The sequence below is a fragment of the Jatropha curcas genome, chromosome 3 (genome assembly GCF_041381405.1).
Source record: "Jatropha curcas cultivar XTBG-Jc1 chromosome 3, XTBG_Jcur_1.0, whole genome shotgun sequence".
Taxonomy (NCBI): Eukaryota; Viridiplantae; Streptophyta; class Magnoliopsida; order Malpighiales; family Euphorbiaceae; genus Jatropha; species Jatropha curcas.
The window spans coordinates 22809523-22829552 of NC_143153.1; the positions used below are offsets into that span (position 1 = coordinate 22809523).

The window sequence follows — 20030 nt, forward strand, 5'->3', positions numbered from 1 at the left end:
TATGACAAATGTTCTATCCTAAAATCTCACTTTGCACTTACACCTTGAGAAGGTTTAGAGCCGCTTAGCAACTTTTGTAAAAGCGGATCATCTTTCTTGCTCGAAATTAAATTTACAACCAATTCTGTGGTGGTCGCATCTGTAGAGAACCCCTTACCAACCATTTCATTAATAAGTTGTACTGCCATGGAGAAATCTTTGTGTCGGAGATATCCTTGGATAATCACATTATAAGAGCAACTATCTGGTAAGCAACCCTTCCCTTCCATTTCCCTGAAAACCTTCGATGCTTCATCTAGTAATCCTTCTTTACAAAGTCAATGGACCATTATAGTGTATGTGAAAACACCAGGCTTCAACCCTTCTATGGAAAGTCTAGAAAACAATTCCTTTGCATCTTTAACCTTTCCAACTTTGAACATACCATCAATCAGGTTATTATAGACCATAAGATGAGGCTTCAATAAGATTTTTGGCATTTCATGAAATAGATCCAACGCCGTATCAAGACAACTATGCTTAGGCATGGCCGGTTCAGTGAACCGCCGGTTCCGGTTCACTGAACCGTCGGTTCGAGATGTTTAAAATTTTGAACCGGAACCGACCCTTGAACCTCCGGTTCCGGTCCAGTTCCGGTTCCGACACGGTTCCGGTGAACCGACGGTTCGAATTACGGTTTCGATACGGTTCCGGCATTACGCAAATTTTTTTAAAAATAATAAAATTTTGATTCCGATTTCCGAATTCATAATTGAATAATAATTTTAAAATGTTTAGATTTTATTAACTAAATAAATTATTATAAAATGTTAAAACAAAAACTTCTATTAACTTAGAACTATTATTACATTAAATTTACAAATTTTGCTAACTCACTAATATAGAAAATTATAATTTTTTTATTTTGGGCTTGAATTAAATTAAAATTGAAAAATTTTAATTTAATTGCCTACGTATCCTCTTGAATAGATATTAAATCCAATTTTTTCACCAAATGAAAAAGATAATCGTTCCATACAAACCATTTTAGCCATTTCAATTTTATTAGTTTCATCACTATATTTAAATAGAGGAGTGTTAGGATCACTATATCTTGATGACGATAATTGACTTTGAGTTACATCCATTCCTACCTCACTTGGATGATGTGATTTTAAATGCCTATTGAGAGCGCCATATCCTCCTCCAAGCTTGAATGCATATTCTTTTTTGCAATAATTACATCGAACCGCATTGATTTCTCTATTATCTTGAACAATTTTTGCAAAGTGCTTCTTGAAAATATCTGATTTTGGTGGTTTACCTATTGAAATATTAGGAGATATTGCTTCTTGTGGTGAAAAATCAATCAATGGATCATTTGAATCAATTTCTTCCACGCTTTGAGCAACTTGCTTTCCCTTGGAGCTTTGTGAATTGTGTGCCATAATTTTAAATGGAATTATGGAAAAAAAATGAATAAATGGAATATGAAATTAATGGAATTTAGAATTAGATGTATGAAAATAAAGCAATATTATGAAGAGAAGAGGAGAGATAGAATATAATTGGTTGTGAAAAAAAATAATCAACTCATCATATTTATACATATTTTTCATTTATGTAGTTTCCCAAATTGTCCCTTATAACAGAAAAAAACAATTATATTTTTGGATAATTTAGTAAATTATAATAAATAAATAAATAATTAATTAAATTATAATAAAACAATTATAAATATATCCGTTTGAACTTTGAAGTTTGAACCTTATATTTATGTAAATTGTTAATTGTATAGTTAAAAAAAAAAATATGTATTTGTAAAACAAGTTCAAACGGTGAATTAATGAAATAGTGAAATGATGAGCTTTCAAAAAAAAAAAGTGAAATGATGATGTTTCCTTTTTTTAAACCAAAATGATGATGTTTTTTTTTTCACATTATTGCAATAAATAATTTTATTTGTGAATCCGGTTCGAACCGGACCGAAACCTCCAGTTAACCGCCGGTTCCGGGCCGGTTCAGGTTCATTTTTTAACATTCACATGAACCTTAACCGGCCCTTGAACCGCCGGTTTCGGTCCGGTTTTAGTTCGTCTACAGTACGGTTCGGTTCCGGTTCGGTTCCGGTTAGAACCGAACCGGTGGCCATGCCTAACTATGCTTACAAAAGCCATCTATCAGAATTGAGTAGGTTACATTATCTGGAGAATGACCACTAGCACACAAGTCCTTGAAAAACTTATGCGCAGCCCAAGGGCTCTTTGCTTCACAAAAGCCATGTATAAGAGAATTATAAGTGAAATTATTAGGCATCAAGCCTTTGCAAGGCATTTCAGCAAGAAGCTGCATTGCATCATCTATCCTTTTTCTCCTACAGTAACAATGAATCAAGATGCTGTAAGTAACAACAGTAGGAGCACAACCCTGGCTTATATCATGTCAAAAATTTCTCTAGCTTGATCTACTTGGTTGTGTAGACAATATCCATCCATCAATGAATTGTAGGTGATAACATCAGTCTCTATTCCTCTCTGCTTCATCAATTTGACTATGCCATGAGCCCTTGAAACCTTTCCTTCCTTACAAAGTCCATCAACCAAAGTATTGAAGGTAATTATATTTGGTGTGATGTTTGCTCTCAACATTTGGTTAAGCAACATAAAAGCTTCCTTCCACCTGCTTGACATACACAGACCACGGATTAAGGTGTTGTAGGTCACAAACATCAGGTAAGATACCTTTGCTCTTTATTTTGAAGAAGAGGTCTAATGCCTCAGTAACAAATCTATCCTTGCAGAGGCTGTCAAAGATAGCATTATATGACACCAAATCCGGCTCACAACCTTTCTCCACCATTCTTTTCAGAATACCAAAGGCAACAGTGGTTTTCCCAATTTTACACAGACCATTCACAATCACATTATAGGTATAAACATTGGGTTGATACCCTTTTTCAACAATATCATCAAACAAATCCACAGCTTCACCAAATTTGTCCTCCCTACAAAGCCCATGGATTAAGGTAGTAAGCGTTACAATGGTAGGCTGAAAACCAAGTTTGAAGATTTTTCCCCGTAAGAGAGTACCCAAAATCCACACGGTCTAGATGGCAGAAGCAATTAATCAAAATATTAAAAGAATAGATATCATGTGAAATTCCAAACATTTCCATCTGTTTAGACAGAGAAATGACAGTAGCATAATGTTTCATTCGAACAAGTGCAGATAATATTTTATTGAGTTCCAAATATTTCGAGTTCGAGTCACCAATGTTGTGGAATGAATCAGATTTGCTTTTACCTCTCAAATGAGTACTGCTTTTAGAACTACTAAAAGAAGCGGAACCAAAAATACCCATTGGCTGACGAAGCCAATTAGTAAGGCATCTCCGGCTGCTAGCTAACATCATCGATTATCTGCCTCTGCGTAAAAGAACCAGTCGGAAAATTGGCTAAAGGGAATCTTGCTCTCGTAATCTCACCAAATATTTTGGTTCAATGGTGAATGGATCGGGTCACAACATCACGGAACCAGTCCATAACTTATAATATTTTATTAAATTAATAAATAAAGAAAAAGGAACTTGGTTCCATTTTTTTAAATTAATAAATTAATAAATTAGTAAGCTTTTTTTTTTTTTTTTTTTTTTGTGTGTTTACAAAGGGACTTGGTTATTTATCAAAGTTCCATTTAATACGCTTTATTTATCAAGTTCTATAAATTCGTAAAAGAGTGAGAAATTGAATGAAATATAAAATTAATGAAAGTATAAAATTTTAAGATTAAATATCCTTCAAATCAACTTGGTTTTGAGCATGCGAAAATGAAAGGCTACGAAATAATATTTTAAGATTAAACTAAAATAAGCCTGATGATGATTCATAATCAGCTCAAATACACCATTCATATACAAACCAAAAATAAAATAATAAATAATAAAAATAAAATTGAAACCTACCATGATTTGTGTTGGGCTCCAATTTTCTATTGGAAGGTATATTATTAGATTTGGAATATAAGGATGTGGTGTTGCACGTTTACATAATATATAAAAGCAAACAAGTCTATTTTAAATGATAGTCAAGTATAAATCTCTAAAATTATCAATTGTAAGAAGAGTAGTTAGTTAGCATAATGGTAAGAAGATAAATTATTTTATAATTTCAAATAATGTCATATACAAGGAAGAAAAAAAGAAAGGAAAAGAAAAGAAAACTAATATTAATAAGCAAAAACAATTTTATTTGGAAATAAGAAAGGAATGTAAGAGAGAATTTTTTTTTTATATAATTGTCTCTTTAAATTAGAAAGAAAATAAAAAACCTATAAAAATAAATTTGTAGAGAAAAATTAATTTTATTTTTCTTTTATATCCAAAAAAAAAAAGTAACATAAATTTATTCCAAAAAAACCTTATTTTCTATATAATATATAAAAATAGAGAAGTCTACCTTGTGACAGCCAAGTGTCTCTCAAATTGATATGGGTAAAGAGAGCAATTATTTGGCATAATTGTAAGAATCTAACTTGTAATGGACATCAATTGTAAGAAGATAAGTTATTTTATATTTTCAAATAATATCATATAGGAGAAAAAAAAGAAAAAAAAACTAAATTAATAGGAATAAGCAAAAACTATTTTATTTGGAAATTAAAAAAAATAAGAAAAAAAAATTCCCATAATTTTCTCTTTAAATTAGAAGAAAAATAAAAAACTATAAAAATAAATTTATAAAGAAAAATTTATTTTATTTCTTTTTATATCCAAAAAAAATAAGTAACATAAGTTTTTTTCGAAAAAAAATTAGTTCCTTCATATTTTTTTTCTTAAATTTAGTTCTAAAAAATGTTAGTATTCAACGAATTGGCCAGACCTAATTTCTTTTTATTCCATGTTCATGAGTTTTTTAATTCAATAAAATCTCTCTCCTTTTTTGAGTTACGGTTTGATGAAAATTGATCATTGAAACTTTTTACTCTCTGCGTTTTCTTTCCTCTCTTAATTTTATTTTTCTTTCATATCCAAAAAAATAAATAATAGAAGTTTTTTCTGAAAGGAAATTTAGTTCCTTCTTATTTTTTCTGATCATTCAATAATAAAAAAAAGAAACAAAAACAAATTTAAAAAAAACAATTCATTTTTTCTTGGTATTAAAAAAAACCTTGGTTGATTAGCTTAGTTTATGGAGTAGTCTCATATACTAAAAACTAGGTTCCATGGACATGAGACATGAGAAATAGGAACATACGCGATATGAATAATTTTTTAAAAAAGTAAGATATCCACACGCTTAAGATACTCTATACTGAATAAATAAATAATTATTTATAATAAATTATAAACATAAAATAAAAAATACTTAATTTCTTATTTCAATACAATTAGTTAAATTCTCAAAATTTGATATCACTATTAAAAAATACATTAATAGTGTGTGTATTTTTTGATGCAAGTCAGGGAAGGATCCAAGAGTGTGCCAAGGGGGCAATGAGCCCCTTTGAAATTTAAAAAAAAATTTAAATATTCAATATTTTTGGTAAAATGCATAAATTAGTCCATGAATGCATAAATTAAATTTTTATTTATCAATTTTAAACTCTATAACTTTAATTTTGGTAAAAAGATGGTCATTTCTAATGGAAATTTTATGGCATTGACTGAAAAAATAACCTAACTATGAACTTACATAAATTCTATTCTTTTAATAAGAGAAAAATTTAATTTTGACATATAGAATAATAAAAAGGAAAGAAAAGAAATAAATAAGGCAAATGTTGTAAAAAATTATTTAATAAATTTTAGACTCAAGTTTTTCAATTTTACATTCCAAAATTTTCTCAACAATAAAATAAGTTGTGAAGTCTATATAAAACGTTTTTGTAATTAAGGTCTTTAATTTTTATCATATTAGCTGCACAAAATTTTCAATGAATAGAAGATTAGAAATTTTCAATGGATTTTTATTTTCTTTCTCCAATAATGTTCTTCAATTTATAATTGGGCCCCCTCAACCAATTTTTTAGGCATGTCCCTGATGCAGGTCATACTAGGGAGTGTCAAAATAGATCATAATACGCAAACACAAATCGTCTAACATGGGAAATGAATAGATTAAGGTTGAGGTTAAACGAGTTCGTATCATAAACGAGTCATCCATTTATGATGCGAATATTAATGTCTCGTGTCGCGAATTAACACGCGGGTTAGACAAGTGACCCCTTGATTTAAGAAAATTTATGAACGAAAATTTATTTTTAAATATGGTTGGAGTTAAATAGTTTGAAATTTAAAAATATTATAAGCAGGTTAAATGAGTCGTATACAGGTCAACACGACCCACTTAATCTGTTTATAATATTAAGCGGGTTACAAGGGTTGTATATGGGTTAACACGACTCACTTAAGCTGCTTATGATATTCGGTGGTTATACGTGTTGTATTCGTGTCACCTGCCTAATTTTCGTATCGTGTTTGTATTGATAAATTTAATACAATTATTAAATTGGTCGTAAGATTGACCCTAATCATGTCACGTGTTAGGCGAATCCATGTCGAACCTAACACGCAACCAATTTTGACACCCCTAGGTCATGTCATGTATGACTTTTGCTATTGCATACTTTGGTAAAAAGCTTGGCAGGATACTTAAGAAGACACATCTTAGTATTGCAACTTTTTTTTAGCATACCTTAATGAGATACAATTTTGTAATGCATTTCATAATCATTTTGTTATACAATTTTATTATTTTTGAATGATGTTATAAAAGATTATTTCATCGTTTAATATTACTCCGTGCATCGTGTGGGTTCTAACAAAATGCCTTAACAATGTGCATTGTCGTTCCATCGATTATGAGAGATAGGCTAATAAATTGCCTTAGCAATGAAGAGAGGTGGGTTGCCTTTGTTGGACCATATGAGCACCACCCGAACCTTCTTTCACGGCGGGAGAGCTTAACTGAAGTTAGGCCTGGCCACGATTCCGGAATCACCAGTTCCGGTTCCAAAACCACTTGTTCCGGTTTAAAAAATTTAGAATCGAAACCGAATCAAAAATTGACAGTTCCGGTTATGGTTTGGAACCGAACAGTTACAGTTCTGGTTCTGGTTCTTCAACTGTTTCAAAAATGACGATTTCAGTCGGTTCTCTAATCGGTTTTTCAGCGAATCGCATAATTGTAAAATAAAAAAGTAGAGAACATTTTTTTTGAAAATTTAAAATTTAAAAATTTATGAAATAATTTATAAAAAAAATACTCTTAAAAAATTAAAAAATTCTTGAACTTAATTTACTTTTTTTTAAAAAGACTTGAACTTAATTTAAAAAAAAAAAAAAAAGACTTGAACTTAATCTTTTTTTTTAAAAAAAAAGTCTTCAACTTAATTTATTTTTTGTTTAAAAATGCTTAAACTTAATTTATTTATATTAGTCGAGAGTGAAATCGAAGATATCGTTTGTAAGGATAAATGAATATTGTCTTTCTCCAATCTTTCTCTTGCCCTTAGCGGAACTTAAGTTTCCTCTACTTGCCATTACGGGAAAATAATATGTAACTTGGAAAATTGAATAAAAAAAATTAGAGAGAATAATTAGAGATTAAAATTTGAAGAAATTAATTCGCAATAATTTGGACAAATAATTTGAGATTGGATTTTGAAGAAATTATTTGAATATTTTGGACAATAATATATGAATGAAAATTAGAAAATTGTAGAGTAGAGATTATTTTGCATGAGAGGATTGTAAATGGAATGAGGTATTTATAATAAATCCAAAAAATCAATTTTCCAGAAATACCCTTGAAATTAGCCGTGTTTAGTTTTTAGGATGGGTAATTTGGGGATTTCAAAAACTATCTGAAAAAAAATGCTTGTTCCAACTTAATATTCAAAATTTACTTGGAATCGCCGGTTCAAATCGTCGGTTGTAACTAGCTGAAAAAACCGTCTGTTCCGGACGGTTCTGGGAACCGCTGGTTCACATTTCCAAAATTGGTGGAACTAGAACCGAACCATAAGCCACCGATTCCGGTTCTAATTTGGACTGGTTCCGGTTCCCACCGGTTCGGTTTTGACATATAGAATGATAAAAAGGAAAGAAAAGAAATAAATAAGGAAAATGTTGTAAAAGTTTATTTAATAAATTTTAGACTCCAGTTTTCTAATTTTACCCACCAAAATTTTCTCAACAATAAAACACATTGTGAAGTCTATATGAAACGTTTTTGTAAAAACTGTCATGTCATGCATGATTTTTACTATTGCATACTTTGATAAAAAGTTTGGCAGGATATTTAAAAAGACACATCTTAACATTGCAACTTTTTTTTAGCATATCTTAATGAGATACAATTTTATAATGCATTTCATAATCATTTTATTATATAAATTTGTTATTTTTCAATTATGTTATAAAATATTATTTCATCGTTTAATATTGCTCCACGCATCGCGTGAGTGCTTATAAAATGCCTTAGCAATATGCATTGTCGTTCCATCGATTATGAGAGATAGGCTAATAAAATGCCTTAGCAATGAAGAGAGGTGGGTTGTCTTTATTGGACCTTTTGAGCACCACTCGAACCTTCTTTCATGGCGGCAGAGTTTAGCTGAAGTTAGACCTGGCCAGGGTACTGGAACTGGAAGCAGTTCCAGAACCAACTGTTCTTGTTCCAAAAATTTAGAACTGGATTCGAACCGAAAATTGACAGTTCCGGTTATGGTTTGGAACCGAACGGTTACGGTTCTATTCTAATTCCTTAACAGTTCTAAAACTGACAGTTCCGGCCGATTCTCTGACTGGTTTTTTAGCAAATCGCATAATTGTAAAATAAAAAAGTAGAGAACATTTTTTTTTCAAAATTTAAAATTTAAAAATTTATGAAATAATTTAAAAAAAAACTCTTAAAAAATTAAAAAATGCTTCAACTTAATTTTTTTTTTTTTAAAAAAGAATTGAACTTAATTTATTTTTTTCAAAAAAAGTCTTCAACTTAAAGAGTAAGATGCAAATTTCATTGTAAAAGCCTGCAACAAAAAATTTGCCAATTTATTACAAGCTTTTGCAATGAAAATTGGACAGCAGATTTTAACAAGTGAAAAGAAAAAACACTGCTACTTTTTTTTCTCTTGATAGCAAACAAAAACAATTAGTATTACAACTTATTGGCAAGGCCAGCTGCAGAGAAGTCTGTTACAGATATAAATATTGAATTGCAGAAAATAGAGACAAATTTAAGTCATATAACCCAAAACAGAACAACATCTCCTGTGACTGTATAACTATTGTTCTTTCTTAAAATCTCACTTCATCTTTACACCTTGAGAACTTTTAGAGCAGCTCAGAAGCTTTTTCACAAGCAGATCATTGTTTACTACCAACTCCATGGTAGTCGCATCTGCAGAAAACCCCTTGCCAACCATTTCATCAATTAGTTCTGTTGCCATGGACAAATCATTGTGTCGGAGATATCCTTGGATAATCACATTATAAGAGCAATGATCTGGTGAGCAACCATTCCCTTCTATTTTCCTGAAAACCTTTAATGCTTCATCTAATAATCCTTCTTTACAAAGTCCTTTGACCATTATATTGTATGTGAAAACATTAGGCTGCAACCCTTCTATGAAAAGTCTAGAAAACAATTCCTTTGCATCTTTAACCTTTCCAGCTTTGAACAGACCATCAATTAGAGTACTACAGACAATAAGGTTAGGCTTCAATAATTTCTTTTGCATTTCATGAAATAGATCCAATGCAATATCAAGACAGGTATGCTTACAAAAGCCATCTATCAAAACCGAGTACGCCACCACGTTGGGAGAATAGCCACTGGCACACAATTCCTTGAAAAACTTGTGTGCAGCCCAAGGGCTCTTTGCTTTACACAAGCCACGTATAAGAGAACTATAAGTGAAATTATCAGGCATCAAGCCTTTGCAAGGCATTTCATCAAGAAGCCGCAATGCTTCACCTATCCTTTTTCTCCTACAGTAACAATGAATCAAGATGTTGTAGGTAAAAACATCAGGTGTACAACCCTTGCTTATCATCAGGTCAAATATTTCTCTAGCTTGATCCACTTCATTGTGTAGACAATATCCATCCATCAATGAATTGTAGGTGATAACATCAGTCTCTATTCCTCTCTGCATCATCAATTTGACTACGCCATGAGCCTTTGAAACCTTTCCTTCCCTACAAAGTCCATCAACCAATATATTGAAGGTAATTAAATCTGGTGATATGTTTGCTCTCAACATATGGTTAAGGAACATAAAAGCTTCCTTCCACCTGCTTGACATACACAAACCACGGATTAAGGTGCTGTAGGTCACAACATTAGGTAAGATACCTTTGCTCTTTATTTTGAAGAAGAGGTCTAATGCCTCAGTAACAAATCTAGCCTTGCAGAGGCTGTCAATGATAGCACTGTATGACACCACATCAGGCTCACAACCTTTCTCCACCATTCTTTTCAGAATACCAAAGGCAACAGTGGTTTTCCCAATCTTACACAGACCATTCACAATCACAGTATAGGTGTATACATCAGGTTGATACCCTTTTTCAACAATATCATCAAACAAATCCACAGCTTCACCAAATTTATCCTCCCTACAAAGCCCATGGATTAAGGTATTAAGCGTTACAATGTCAGGCTTCAAACCAAGTTTGAAGATTTTACCGATAAGAGAGTACCCAAAATCCACATGGTCTAGATGGCAGAAGCAATTAATCAAAATATTAAAAGAACAAATATCATGTGAAATTCCAAATATTTCCATCTGTTTAGACAGAGAAATGACAGTAGCATAATGTTTCATTCGAACAAGTGCAGAGAACAATTTACTAAATTCCTTAATAGTGGAAGGAGGATTACTATGAAGCATCAAATTAAAGGAAGCTAAACAATCATCAATGTTGTGGAATGAATCAGAATTTCTTTTACCTCTCAAATGAGTACTGCTTTTAAAACTACTATAAGAAACGGAATCAAAAATACCCATTGGCCGATGAACCCGAAAAATAGTAAGGCATCTCCGGCTGCTGGTAGACATCAGCGATATCTGCCTCTGCACAAAGCGAAAGAGAAGCAGTTTATCTTCCTCTGCGTAAACAGTTTTTGGAAGGAAATAGTTTTTGCTCTTGTTTAGTCTAATTTGATTACCTAATTTTTTCGATTGGATCGGGTCACCCACCATGAAACCAGACCCAAAATTGCCCCTACCATATTTCTACTAATTTCTTTCTTGGTGTGGTGTAATTTTACTGAAGTATGTGTTAAAACTTTGCAATTGGTCTGATGATTGATATATTATCATATATAATTTTTTTAACTAACATTAATGTCTACATATCAGTAAAATTTAATATCAATAATACCATAAAAATACTGTTAATATTTACAAAACCACCAATAATCATAAATAAACGCTGTTAAGTTCAATACTAACTGTAATTAAAATTTCCTAATCGTTAAATTTACCTCAAGGAAATAGTTTATTTATTAGGTAAATTAAACCTTGGATTTAAACCTAGGATTTCAAGTACCACAAAATGAAAGTGATTATAATTAAATGATGCAGTTGTGGTTCAAGAATTTAGTTAAATGAAAGATTCTTTTTATTAAGACAATCATTTTGACTCCATTAAGGGCTATCAAATGGTGACCATAAAAGCATTATATTATTAATAAGAGAGCATATTTATATCAAAAAGGAGACATTTTATTTTATTTTATTTCATTTAAGTGCTTATTTATAACTTTGAGAGTATATTAATATTTTTTTTTCAATTTACTCATATTTATTAAGTGTAATTTTATTTTATATTTACATGTATATTTTATTTTTTATCATTACTTTAATTGTAGTTAAAATAAAATATTAACTACATATATAATGTATCCTTTGTTTGGATGGGTGTATTTTTTTGAAAGAGTGAAAATAACTATCGAAAATTTCTATGGTTGTTTGAGAAAGAGAAGGAAAATATTGGACGAAATAATATTTCATTTATTGTTTATTTATTTTTCATTATTTTTCTATTATTTTCTTTCCTTTAATATTTTCCTTCATCTCCTTTCCAATCAAGGGGTAAAAAGAAAAGAAAAAAAAAGAGAAAAAGAAGAAAGAGAATGAAAAAATTCTCTCCCTTAATTAAAAAAAAAAAAAAAAAGAAAGAAAATGTTCTTGAACCACATCCGATCTCATAGTTAGTATGGCCCAAATGAAACCTGACCGAAATTGAGCCCAAACATTTTCGTGTAATTTCCAATACATGATAGTTCAGTCCAGCCCATTTTTTACATGTTTTTCGATTATATTACATTTGTCATATATAAGATATTCATTGCTCTAAAAATTTTATTTAAATATCATTCTGAGTTCAGATATGGTGACACATAAAACCATTGTTATCCACTTAAATTAATTACAAAATATCACAATTTTTATATTTATTAATTTTTATACATTATAACATATCAATGGATACATTATTGATGATTGACATGTATGCACTAATGTATACTTTTACTGACATTTTGATCAAACTATCAGAATTAGATATAACTTTATGATCAACCTATCCATTAAGGTTGGAATTAGACTCCAAAATTAGAGGGGGACTATTTTACAGTGGAAATTAAAAAAAAAAAAATTGAAGTCAAATTTATATTTAATCTTACATCATCAAATTTTGTCTTTTGGCATGTATTTTGAGATCTTTCGCCTATTATATTTGATAACTATTTGCTAGTTTATATTCATTATTTGTCTCGGTATGTGTCTGAGTATATACTAATTGTCTTCTTTATTCTGTATATCAGGTAGACTATGATAATCATGTTCTCATTCTCATTTTAATTCAAGGATTAATCCAGTCCTTTTCTGAAACCTTAAACGATGATTATATATATTGGTTTGGTTCTCTTTGGATTCGATTTGATTTGAACTATACGATTCTTAATTTCCTCTTAGTTTTAATGGATTTGAGTTTAGAAATTCAACTCAACACTACCTGTCATCTTAGTTGTATTTCCAGTTTGCTACGTAAGCCAAGACACCTAATTGAAAATTTTTTTAGAGTTTAAATACTTGATTGTAAACATTTTCTATTGAGACACTAAAATAGAAAATTTTTGAAAATTGAGACACTAAAATTATAATTAACCCCATTGTAAAAAACAAAATAGTATGTAGATTCGAACTACTGTTATATTATTTTGAAGTAAGAGTGCATATACAGGAAAATATAACATCCAAGTATATTGGAACAAATATATATATATATATATATATATATGACCCCTTCGATGAAATTTGAATATCCTAAAATAACCTTAGTAATTATCAATTAGAAAATTACATTTTATTAATTGATTAGATATAATTTATTAAAATTATTTTTTAAACAAATAGATATAGATAATTAAACATTTCAAATATTTTCAGAACTTTAATTTTATTGGTTGAAAATAAAGGACTTTAATTTTGATTGGCTATATTAATTTTCTATTTAAATCTAAATTGTATTAGAAAGTTTAATCTAATTAAATTTTCAAAGTAGTTAAATTAATAAAAAATTTATTTCTTGACGAATAAGTTTTTTTCCCTTTAATCATCAACTGTAGGGTGAAAGTTGATGGTTCATAGAGCTAGACTTTTAATCTTTTAAAATTAATTTACCAATTTATCCAAATATCAATTAAATAGTTTATACTATTTTATATTATTTCACATATTTAAATCTATTACATGATAATATATTGGGAGCTCCACTACATTGGACAAAAATGATATCAAAAGCAGAAAAATAATATAAATCAAAACAAATATTATGACAAATATTTTTTTTTTTTAGAAAATTCATTAAGCGTTATTTCTATTATCAACCTCTATAAACTTTACAATTTATATGTTATATATGTATGATTCAGTACTGTGTGCTCATTTCGATCAAACTATCAGAATTAGATATAGACTTTATCATCAAAAAATCAATCAATTTAAAATCAGTCAGTATAGATTATTATAAAATTTAAATATCTAGAGATAATGCAATAATTAAAATTTCGAAGTATTAAAGACTGTCAAATAGAAAAAATATTAATTTACAATAAATTTTCAATATTTCATGATATCTATCTATAATTTATAATCTATTTATCTATAATAATAATAATAATAATGATAATTTATTAAGTAATCCCCGACATTTGTACAAATATTTATAACGTCCCTGAGGTTTACTTCCGTCATATTAATTGGTCCTTCCATAAAAAAAATATATTTTTTCCGTTAATTTTGAGTGGAAAAGACGAAATTATCCTTTCATTGACATTATTATTAATCACTTTCCTCTAAAATACCTAAAACTCACATTTTCACCATCTTCCTCAACCCAACGCGATCTTCATTGCCACCACCGTGTCAATGAAAACTATCATCTCCATAACCAGATCATCACCAAAACTAAAACCCAACATCCAAACTCAATCAAGCCATCATCACCCTTCATCCATTTATCTCTCTCTCCTTGATTAGAGGATTTAGGGTAGTTTAGTCATTCTATTAAAAATTAACAGCAAAAAGTGTGATTTTTGGACGGAAGGATCAAGTAATATGACGGAAGTAACCTCAGGAACGTTATAAATATTTGTATAAATGGCGTGGACTACTTAAATAATTATGGCAAACCTCAGCGACGAAATAATTATTTTCCCTTTTAGTTTTGTTGGTGATCTGGTTATGGAGATGATACTTGACAGAGACACGGTGGTGGCAATGAAGACCGCGTTGGGTTGAGGAAGATGGTGAAAATTTCAGTTTTAGGTGTTTTAGAGGAAAAGGATTGACAATAATGTCAATAAAAACTTATAAAAGATAATTTCGTCTTTTCAACTCAAAATTAACGGAAAAAGTGTATTTTTTTATGGAAGGACCAATTAATACGACGGAAGTAAACCTTAGGGACGTTATAAATATTTGTATAAATGTTGGGGACTACTTAATAATTATGGCAAATCTCAGGGACGAAATAATTATTTTTTCAAAGGATAATTTCGTCTTTTCCTCTCAAAATTAATGGAAAAAGTGTATTTTTTTGACGGAATGACCAATTAATATGACGGTGGCAAACCTCAGGGACGTTATAAATATATATATAGATGTCGAGGACTACTTAAATAATTATGGTAAACCTCAGGGATGAAATAATAATTTTTCCCTTAGATATATGTCATAATATTGTCAAATTATAAAATATTTTGCAACATGGTATATGCAAATTTTTAGTTATTTAATGACATTATGTTTTTTTTATTAAATAGGGAAGCAAAATTATTGTTTTATTTTCAATTAGATTTTACATTGTAATACATGTTAAAAAAATATTCATTATATTTATTTAATCTAAATAAGAATTTATACTTTAATATTATATAAATAAAAAAATGAAACGAATATATAACGAGCAAAATCAACCTGCAACGCATGTCATAAAAGAACTAGGAGCATTAAAAGTAGTAAATTCATTGTTAATAATGCAATGTTTTATGTTTTATGTGTATATAATATAAAAATGGCCAAATACATAGATTGCCCTCTAAACTTTGATAAATTAACCCTACGGTACTCCCAACTTTGCCGAGAACTAATTATGTACCTGAAGTCAAAAATTTTGCACCAAGTAAACACCTTCCGACATTGGCAACCGCGCATGTATTACAAATAAGCTGAGTAGGATAAGTAAATAAAATAAGACCCAATTTTATTTACACATCAACAATTTTAAAAATAAAAAATAACCTCACCAATCCCTAACCAAATGCCCCTCTCTCTCTCTCTCTCTCTCTTCCTCTGCGTATGAAACAACAATCGCATTAAGCAAAAAATAGAACATTTCCATTTATAATACGAAATATAGAGAAATGATAATGACATTCGAAAACCCTATCTCTTTTTGATATCAACGGCCATTGCCATGAAAGCCTGCTCTACATTCGTGGCATTTTTAACACTCGTCTCCATTAATGGAACGATAATTTACCTGCAAACACATTAATTTATTGAATTCAACACGTTATAAATGAAGATCAAATTAGGAGTTTTGGTGAGTATGAGAAGATTTTCCACATTAGATGAGAGACTCAAGAAAGCTAATACAATGGTCATTATATGCTCTCAAAAATCAAAATGTTGCCCTTTTTGCATAAGAAAAGTGAGTAATGATAGTGAAACTTGTTATGTATGGATTAGCAAATTAAAAAGTCCAAGGGAGAAAGACAAAAGGATATAAAAAAATTGATGTAATTTTAGTTTCAATACGATAGGTTCCATCTCTATCAATCTGCCACTTCCTCAGGTTTAGAGCCTTATTTCTTAAATATCAACTTTGTTGTTTTCAATTTTCCTTCACAGAAGCTACACTTTCCTTCAAAAGTACTTGTAAATGGTGGTCACCGGATAATCACAAACCAAATAATCATATAATGTATTCTCGCTCCAAATCACACCTATGTTTTTATTAACTGTAGAGTAGGAATATCCAGCAGTTGTGCCAGATTGTCTCCTAAAAAGCCCATTCAAATCAGGTCCTTGTTTATGGCCGGCACCTTTTTCGATGGTATGGCATTGGGCGCACTTCGTCTTGAAGATCTTCTCTCTGGCTTTAGGATCGTCGGGCGATGCTTGCTCGAATGTCGTCATTTAGAGCTATTTAAAAACAAAATTTTATTTTTTTAAAAAATAAAACAACGTTACTTTTTTTATTTCTAAAATTGCTCATGCTAAATGAAATTGGGTCCCATTTCTGTTGATTTATCCTACCCATCTTCTTTGCTATATAGGTGCCCTTGCGAGCATGGAAAAGTGTTTACTTAATGTAAAATTTTCTACTTCAAATATATAATTGGTCTCCTGCAAAGTTGAAAGTACAGTAGGGCTAATTTGTCATAGTTCAATTGACAATATACGTATTTGGCCATATAAAAAGAAAAGAAACGAAAAAATAATTTGAATTGTTAAAAAAATAACATGAGCCAAAATGCTAGTGGTAACTACTTTAGTTGTAGTAAGTATACAACTTAGTGTATTAGAAAAATGAACATATTCATATACGCGAATCCTTAAAACCCAAAAAGGTGACCCAAAATAGAAATATATAGTTCTATTTTTTTTTTCAATTTGCCAAATATTATTTTCCTTCGAATCAAACAAATTTAGGATATAAGAGATAGAAATTAAAAATATTTAATTATTAAAAGGCTATCCATTTATTATAATGGAGATACAAATCTCTTACTGAACGAATGAGATAGTAGTTAACATTGATTGAGTAATGGAAAAAAAAATGGAAAATATAAACTTATTTCCAAAAGGCAACATATAATAAGAAACAAATTACTTTAAAAAAAAAAATACCAATTTGAATCTTAAAAATTGCCTCTCCTTTAACTGGAAAGGTGATGATTTAATGAAATTTTATTTTGATAAAAAAAAGACTAAAACCAAAATTGAAAAAATATATCCAATCAAATTATACAAATATAAAGAAAAAATAATATTAAAAATAAAGAATAAATTTTTTTTCTTTTCTTTCCGTCTTCTAAAATAAAAACTTTTAAATCACAATCAAATAAAAAAATCAAATATTTAAAAATAATTTTGAAAGTCAAAATATAAATTTTTTCAAATTCCTTGATCATATATATTTATTCAAATAAAATACATTTAAATAAATTAAAATTTATAAAATTTAAAAGGCTTAATTATCTACACGTCTTTATTTAAAAATTTAGTTTTAATAAAATATCAATTTTATATAAACAAAATTGTAGGAAATAAAGAATATAGAAATTTAAAAATAAATATATTTCTAAAAAATAAAATAAAAAATTAATAATTCTCAACGGCTTAATTATATGTAAATATATATTTAATAATCAATTTATAAAAAAGTACAACCAAATTTTAAAAGAATTAAAAAATTTCTAATCAAAATATTTTAAATTACAATCAAATATTATATATTGTTTAATATTTTTCCCTACATTTATCTCTCTCCTAATCGAATACAAACGTGTCGTGTCGCGAGTTAACACGTGAGTTGAGCTAGTGACCTGTTTATTTAAGAGTAAAGAAGTACTTTTAGTGTTGAATATAAATATTCTAACTAAAATCTATTTAAATTTTATTGTTGTATTACTTTTTTATTTTAGTTATGAATCTTGAAAAATTTATGCATTTTATGTATGAAAATTTATTCTTAAATATGATTGGAGTTAAATAGGTTTAACTTTAAAAATATTATAAGTAGGTTAAGTTGGTCATATACAAATCAACACGACTCACGTAAACTAATTATGATATTGGATGGGTTAACCATATCGTGTTCGTGTCATCCGTCTAATTTTCGTATTAGTGTCACCTGCCTAATTTTTGTATCGTATTTGTGTTGATAAATTTAACACAATTATTAAATTGATCATGTTTAGGTTGACTCTAATTGTGTCGCATGTTAGGTGAATCCATATCGAACCTAACACGCAACCCATTTTGACACCCTAGGTCATGCCATGCATGACTTTTGATATTGCATACTTTGGTAAAAAACTGATACTTAAGAAGATATATCTTAACATTGTAACTTTTTTTTAGCATATCTTAATGATATACAATTTTGTAATGCATTTCATGATCATATTGTTATATAATTTTGTTATTTTTGAATGATGTGATAAGAGAATATTTCATCGTTTAATATTGCTCCGCGCATCGCGCGAGTTTTAACACTAATATAAACCAAAAATAAAACCTTTTTACTACCAGAAGATATATTACTGTATTTGGAACAAAAATTTCTCCTATGTACATTTATATAGATAAACTATGTTTTCAAATACAGTATTTTAAAGTAGATAAAACAATTCAAATAAATTGTTTTAGGGTAGATAAAACTCGACCATTTAGGAGGATAAAACTCAACAATTTAAATAATTCAATATGGATAATTTGTAGTCAATATTAATTAATATATTTAAGTTGTCCAATCATGATACAGAAAAATAAAGAAAAATTTGAAAAACTTCTAAACAAAGAAAAATAGAATGCTAAAAAAAGGAATAGTTTGAGATTTTCTCTTTATTTCAGCTTTCGTATACACACATATATATATAAATTTATAAAAAAATATTTTTCATGATTTTCTGTTATTTACAATGTTTAGAAAAATAATTAACGAAAAATGTTTTTCTAATCAAAGAAAGATTAAGTCATTTTTAAGAAAAATATATTTTTTATTTTCAAGAAAGTAAAACAAAATTGTCAAACTTATTATAATCTTATAAATATACATTTTTTAATTTATTAATTACCAATAGTGAAACGACCCGGAAAGTCTTTTTCAAAATTTTTTCATTTAAAAATTTAATTGTAAATTTCAACCAATGAAATTCAGCGGAAAATAATTATTTATTGCTTTACAGGACTCGTAAACTATATTGAATTTTCTGAAAACCAGTGAAAAACCTATAAACCAAACAAAATCGACCTAAATCACTGAATTGATTTGGTTCAAACAAACCAATTTATTTATTTTGCTTAAAATGCATTATTTGGATGGGAACCTGATTATAAATTAACAACTCAAATCCATTTTGAATTTATTTGAAAATTCACTTTTATTATTTGAATCTGTTTTATATTAACTCTGACTATGATTTTACAATTAATATCAAGACTTATTTAAATACTTGTTTAATGTTAAAAACATATATTTTTTTTATTTTTTATTTTGAAAAATAAAAAAATTATAAATTATAAATTTTACTTCCACTTAATAAGAAATATACATCTATGCTAAATATACAATAATAATTATATTAGAAAGATATATTTATCATTTTTTTGAAAAGAAATTATTTTTAATACTTTTACAATATTAATTAAACGACAAATAACAGGTTGTTGAATCTTAATCTACCGTGAGAAGTAAAAATGTTGTCTAAATTCTCAACTCGTCAAAATCGGATCAAATACTA

At 28.7% G+C, this 20030-nt stretch overlaps 1 pseudogene; it reads right to left on the reverse strand.

Moving 5' to 3' along the window:
• Positions 1 to 26: 26 nt before the first annotated feature.
• LOC105629615 (uncharacterized) lies at positions 27 to 11166 on the reverse strand (annotated as a pseudogene).
• Between the last annotated feature and the right edge of the window lie 8864 nt (positions 11167 to 20030).